This window comes from Rhea pennata, chromosome 3 (assembly GCF_028389875.1).
Source record: "Rhea pennata isolate bPtePen1 chromosome 3, bPtePen1.pri, whole genome shotgun sequence".
NCBI classification, from domain to species: domain Eukaryota; kingdom Metazoa; phylum Chordata; class Aves; order Rheiformes; family Rheidae; genus Rhea; species Rhea pennata.
This window is the reverse complement of record NC_084665.1, coordinates 26,402,987-26,409,565: the sequence shown is the minus strand read 5'-3', so window position 1 is coordinate 26,409,565 and position 6,579 is coordinate 26,402,987.

Genomic DNA, 6,579 nt, shown 5'->3' with positions numbered 1-6,579 from the left:
CTTAAAAACTAATTTAAGTCTATTTGGTGATCAACCAATATGAGAGTTTCATTACTTAATAAATGCACTCAAATAGCTCAAATAGTATATTTATTAAATGCACTGTTAGTAACTAATTCCCCCCCCCCCACACACACACAAGTCAACTGCTTTGAGATTCTTTCCAAATTCTCTTTTGGAATTCATCTTTAATCTTTGATACTACAGAAATATAGATTTGTCTGTTTTCTCTTTTATCCCCCACAAAACCCCCTCCATCAGAGTAGCAGTTGCTTGCATACACAAAAATACTTATAAGATTTAAGGTCTTAAAGAAAAGGTACAAAGTTTTCATGTATCTCCAACACATTTTAAAGGAGGAAATGACTACTCCTAGGCAGTCAAAATAGCAATAATAATAATAATAATAATAATAACAAACAATTAAAATAATTACATCATTAATCACAAGAAGCATCCTTTGCAATGAAATATTGCTTCAGTAACAAGTATTTCACTGTATCAGGTTTGTATGTTTTGCCAAGGTTGTAATTGAAGTGGCCTGAAAGTTTTAATATTTTAGAGTGGCACAAATGAGTCATAGTCTTGATCCCCTCTGCTGAGCATAAATTATGTACCCTGCTTTAGCATTACAATGGAATAGAAGTCTAATGGAAATACAGCAAGGAGTTTGTGCCCTGTGTGAACCCTACTACAGCATTAACAGGATTTGTCCTACATTCAAAGAAACATTCATCTATATTCTATTTTGAAATTTGACTCCCATCAATTTCCCCTGAACTGTCTCAACTGTCAAGTTTGTAAATCAGGAGCCAACAAGTTACATACCAGGCAGTGTATCTGAATTGCTGCTCTCCAGCTGGATCAGCTCTTTTTCATCTTTGGCCCTGTGTAATTTCAGCCATTTATTTTTCATTACCAACAACTGGCACTAGAAACTGGTAGAAATGAATTAGTGCTCAACTAATTTAACTGCTCTGACTAACCCTGGCTCTGCAGCTTCAGAAAACTAGTCAAAGTCTTTTCTGAGGGAAAAGGGAAAATGAACTGTTTACTCCCAGTGATCTCAATATTTGAAAACTCCAGCTTAGTGAGTATGTAACTTTATTAGCTGCAACTGTTCCCAAGAGCAGATAAAGGCAAGGTAACTCAGAATCAGAGGATGATCCACCTTTCCAAAATGTGCAGATGAGGAAAAACAGGTGGTAATTACAATGATGCCTGTCTAAATTACTAACTTGTTTCCGATCTCATCCTTTTTGTCATTTTGCAAGTCTCAAACACGTTTTCTCCCCAAAGAACTTCCTTCTCTATAGGTATGAGTGGGAGAAACCCGACTTCTACAGCTTCTTTTGATATTCTGCTATTCTTTTACTCCTCAAATGGCCAAATATGTTAGGCACAGCCCAGGAAGACTGCACATTGAAGGCCCAGTCAAAGCTAATTGAATTGACACAACATTGTCAGAGACGGATTTTATCGTCTGTTTGGTACTTGGTGTTTTTTCAAAGCCACATTTCCTAAAATCAAGTGCTAAAAATAAAAATGAGGACCAAGGTTATGCAAGTAGCTTATGGCCTGCATGGTTGCAGAGAAGCACCTAAAGGTAAAGAGATTAGAAGTGGCTTTTTCTCCTCCCCTCCTTTTTTTTTTTTTTTTTTTTTTTTTTTTAAATTCAGATTGTGTAGCAGAGTATTTGAGATTGCCAACACCAACTTCTCCCTGGGCTGCCTTGGAAAGCACTTTTAAGGTGCTGAAATCAGTCTAAATTTTACAGCAGGAAATGGGCTTCAGGCCTCCAGCAGCTTTTCAAATCAAAGAACATTAATTTCTGCCAGGAGAAAACGTAAGTGGTAGGACATTGGAGAGAACTCATGCATCAGAAAAGATGCATTATATCACAGGTAAACTGTGGCTGAGATAAGACAGTAGATTATTAGCCCTTAAACAATCATTAAACATAGTAAGAGGACTGTCCAAAAAAAATAAATAAATAAAAAAAAAAAGCATAAAGCCCAAGCAAAGCAGAAAGGCACATTTCAGGTGATTAAGTAGACGTCACAGAGAGCTATCCCATCTGTCTTACTACAGCAAGATGTTTACTGTGTTTATTCTGCAGAATGGGATTCATTATAAACAAATTTTAAGTTCCCATACTCCCCTGGGTAAGCTGCTTTCTGGTGAGGTAGTATTTACATATATGCATAAATGTATTCAATGAATCACTAACATCCTCATTTACCATTTAGTACATTCACAACATGAAAGGATACAGCTCAGGACACAAGTCCCTGGTCTGCAGCACTAGTTTTAGCTGAGAAATGGTTTCATAAAAATAACATGAAGAGATTAATAGGCACTGCATTTAAAAATACTTTATCTCAAAAGCATTATTCCTATATAAGTTTTACATTGGTTCTGTTATTTCACCAACTTTTAGGTAGGCATTTGCAGAAATAAGTCTATGGGGAAATAACAATGTCAAATGGAAATTGCAATGCAGTAGTTGTCATGGGTTTGGACCTCACTATCCTATACAATAAGAAAATAACATCTCTACCACAGAACTACAGTAGAATATTTTGCACTTCCTTAGGACCTGTGAATCTCCAAAACTCTCTGAACAATGAAGCATATGGATTAAGTTCGATATTCTAGCTTTTTTAAGTGGAAAAAATCAACATATAATAGTTGGTTGCTTTACCTATGGTTAGACAGAACTATTAGGAAGACAACCAAATGTACAGCCTTCAAGCTAGCTTTGTACTTCACCTGTTATGGGAAAAAAATATTCAGAGAGTATTTTTGTTTTAATCTAACATGCATATACTTATGTGTTCAAATCTGAGGGATCTGTTACATGCGCTGAACTACCGAGACACACTTGGAATTAATTCTCTCTTAGAAATGTCTATCCAGGTCAAAGACTGTGTTCCATACTTGCATGCAAACCCTAACAAGAGGTAAGGAAGGAATGGTTCTGCATCTCTCTCACTGGAGACAGAAGGCTGTTAATTAAATCTCTCCATCTTTAAGGATGAAAATGTACATCAATCCTTTATTGGCAATATCCAGAAAGAGAGGAACAACAAAAATAAACTGTATCTGAATTTATACATCCTACATAAAAATCGATTCACACTGCTTAAGAAAAACACATGCCAGAGTGGTGACTTCACTGAATGAATTACAACAATTAGCATAGTTAAAATAGCATTTGTTCCTCCCTCATGAAATAACTGAAAGTAAGACACCTTCTGAAGAGGTCAAACAACATTTTTGGTGAATTAGTACAACTACTGGAATTTCCTATTTGTTGGGTTACTAGCCATGATAGGTCACAACCTATGATTTTTTTTCCTCCTTACTAACTGGACAATGTTTTGGTTTGAACACTGCCATTTGCACTCAGACTGCTCTCTCCAAATAGGAACCCAAGAAACTAATTCCAGTGGATTTAAGATTAAGTGACAAAAACCTGGTTTTAGCCAAAATTTAAGCGCTGATGTAGGGACAGTAGCAATATATCTAAAAGAAAAAAAGTGAAATCAGAACTTTAACATCTGCACAATTTAGGATTTGTTAAATGATGCAAGTCAGACAGTGCCCACAATTGTTAGATACTGCCTATATGCACTGCTGGCCAAACAGAATGTATCCCAACTCACTTGCAAAAACTAACAACTCACTGTAGACTTGGCTTTACCAACAGCTCCCCAAGGGCACTCCTTCCCTTCTGCTGCCTCACTTACGGCTGCTAACTCACAGCAGATGGGAAGGCCAGACAGCTAGATGGTAACTACTGCAGTGAAAGGATCTTTGCCCTCTCAGATTAGTCATGCAAAAATGCCACAGTTCAGATGTATCTTACAGATCATGCCCTGCAGACTTGTGCTAAATACAGAAGTATACCATGTATGCATGGTCAGTCAGTCCAACAGTTGTTTACTTCCAGGATGCATCCTATTTCTTCTACAGCACCTTTCTTGTGCTGACTCTGATGATCAAGTGACTGCACAGTCAGCCAAGATCAACCTGCTGATCCAGCTGAAAAATCACCCTACGAGAATGCAACAGTTTTAACTGGACAAACTCCTGAACTGACGTGAAGAGCAAGAATGGATGCAGGAATAGGCACAAAGATAGCCTTTTTCAGCCACAACACAGAATGGCTTAAGTAAAGCATGAAACTGTACCCTGAAGATTTATCCCACCATCTCTGGCAACGTCCAGCCATTCACATGCCGTTCTATTTATCACAGCCACTCTCCTCTAGTTCAATTCCTATTCATTGCTTCTGCCTTGTAGTTAGAGGCTGTGTGTTAAGCACAAATACCTCTTCATTTAGGAATATGGTTCATTTGAAATTAATTACTTCTAGAAAGCAGGGAAGAGACATATAGATGAACTGTCAGCAAGTCATATACCTAAACTATTGAACAAATGAATATTAAATCATCCAAACCACAAAAGTCTTCATTTTATCTTGCTTGGAGCTATGCAATCACCATTGATGCCCCTAAACAACTTCAACAATTACTTTCATTAGTCAGATTTTTAAAAGACCTCTTGAAACCCTAGTCAATCACAGATCTGAGAGAATGTGAAAATAACACTCTCTATCCATTAAAAAATAGGATGACACTTAAGACCAAAGTAGCTAGGGTCTCAGTCTTATTTCTTCTCAGTGGAAGCAACGCAGCATCTCCCAGACTAGACTGACAGTCTGGTTCAATACTGACAAGAGAAAAAAGCAGATTTATACCACAGCTAAGTATCCAATTGACTGGAAAGTTTAAAGCATTGCCACGGGCTCTTTCTATCCTGAGAAAGCTCTTGCCTTGAAATTCTGGAACTTCCTTCCTACCTTGTATAAGATCCTTGGATCCAGGGAGGCAGGGACAGTAACTGGAAACTCCATGAACATACAGCCAAGTTCTCCTTAATTTGGATAGTATCACCTTTAGCTGGGTGGGACATAGATAAAAGCGTCTATCCTAAAAGCAAATGGGCACACCAGGAAGATATGTTCCATTTTTCAGCACTATGCTGATGATCAGCTGAGTAGAGCAACCTTCCAGAAATGTACAGAACAGCAACAGAGATCAAGGCTCACTGGGACAGTTCACTGAAATACGCATAATCTGTGATTTCAGTAGTGAGTTCGAGCTAACTGCCTTAAGCACAGCCCTACTGCTGCTGTTTGTCAGAGAGGTGTCCCTTAGAGTACAAAGAAACCATAAGCTATCTAAGGTCACTACCGAGGAAAAAAAATCATTTCCTGGTAACACAGAACACAGCACACGGCTTAAAAATTCACGTAGGCAGAAGGAACTGCAACATTGCTTGATACATCTTGTAAGAAAATCAACATAACACCTGTTCTTCAGTTGCTTTCAAGAAATGTGTTGGTCTCTGTCACTCTCTGCCTTGGAGGTTAACAGGCCAAGGTTGTAGACACGACTCTTCTGGCACAGCATCCAAGCTGGTATCCTTGGACACATCTATGTGGATGAAGTGAGAATAGCCTCAGTGGCTCTAGACGCTAGATTACAGCGGACAAGCAGAAAGAACTACCAGGTCTCGGGCCCTGCTGAACTCAGAACTGCTGGACAGGCTGGCAAAGCTCCTAGCTCCTTCACATCACTCCCCTCTTCCTTCCCCTCCCTCCCCCCTTTTTTTAAAACATTTTTCTTTGCTTTTTCCTCTTATTTTGGGCAATGCAGATACCTGACTACACCTGCATTCCTATAAAAGGAACAGAGTGTCTTGAGAAGATGCTGCTGAAGAATTAAAAAGGGCAAATTGTAAATATGCTGACCAAGGTGACAACAAAGCACCGTAGGCTAGCAGAAAGATGATAGCCAAAAAGACATAGCTACTTTGAAGGCAAGATTTTTCCATACTGTCTGCATTGTAGGAGATCTCAAACCACAACACATTTCTACAAAAATCTGAGACACCAACAGAGCTGGTTGCTCATTAACAGTCCAGTTTATTCTACCAACTCCCCCAAAGTCCTCAAGTCCATGTAAAATAACTTTCAGAAAAGAAACAGTCATCTACTTTACTGTAGTGGTATATGAAGAGATTTAAGGAAATTTACTGCTCCGTATGCTGCTTACTGTGGTGGACAACACTTACTGCTGCATATTTAAAAAGCAAGGAAGCAAACAAAAAGAACCCCAAACCACTGCTCCAGCAGGCTTAATAAGTGGTAGAAGATAGTTTTGTAGAGAGACTGCTTATAACCAGATCAGAATTTCCAAAAGAATAATAAGCCAAAAACATTTTCATTTTGCGGTAAAAGTGAAGTCTAGACAACAGTATTTTTCATGATGTTTATCCTGCATGTAGCAGAGAAAACATTAAAAATTCAGCTTTTTCCAACAAGAGAACAGCTATCAGTAGAGTTGGTCTGTATTACAGGAAGTTATTTTTGCATGATCAGTATAAGACAAAATCCCCAGGCTTCTATCTGACTCATGTCTGTCAGTTCCAATGCGCTATGTGTGCACGCATATATATACATACACGTGTAAATATATATACACACACATATGTATGTTTTGAAATAAA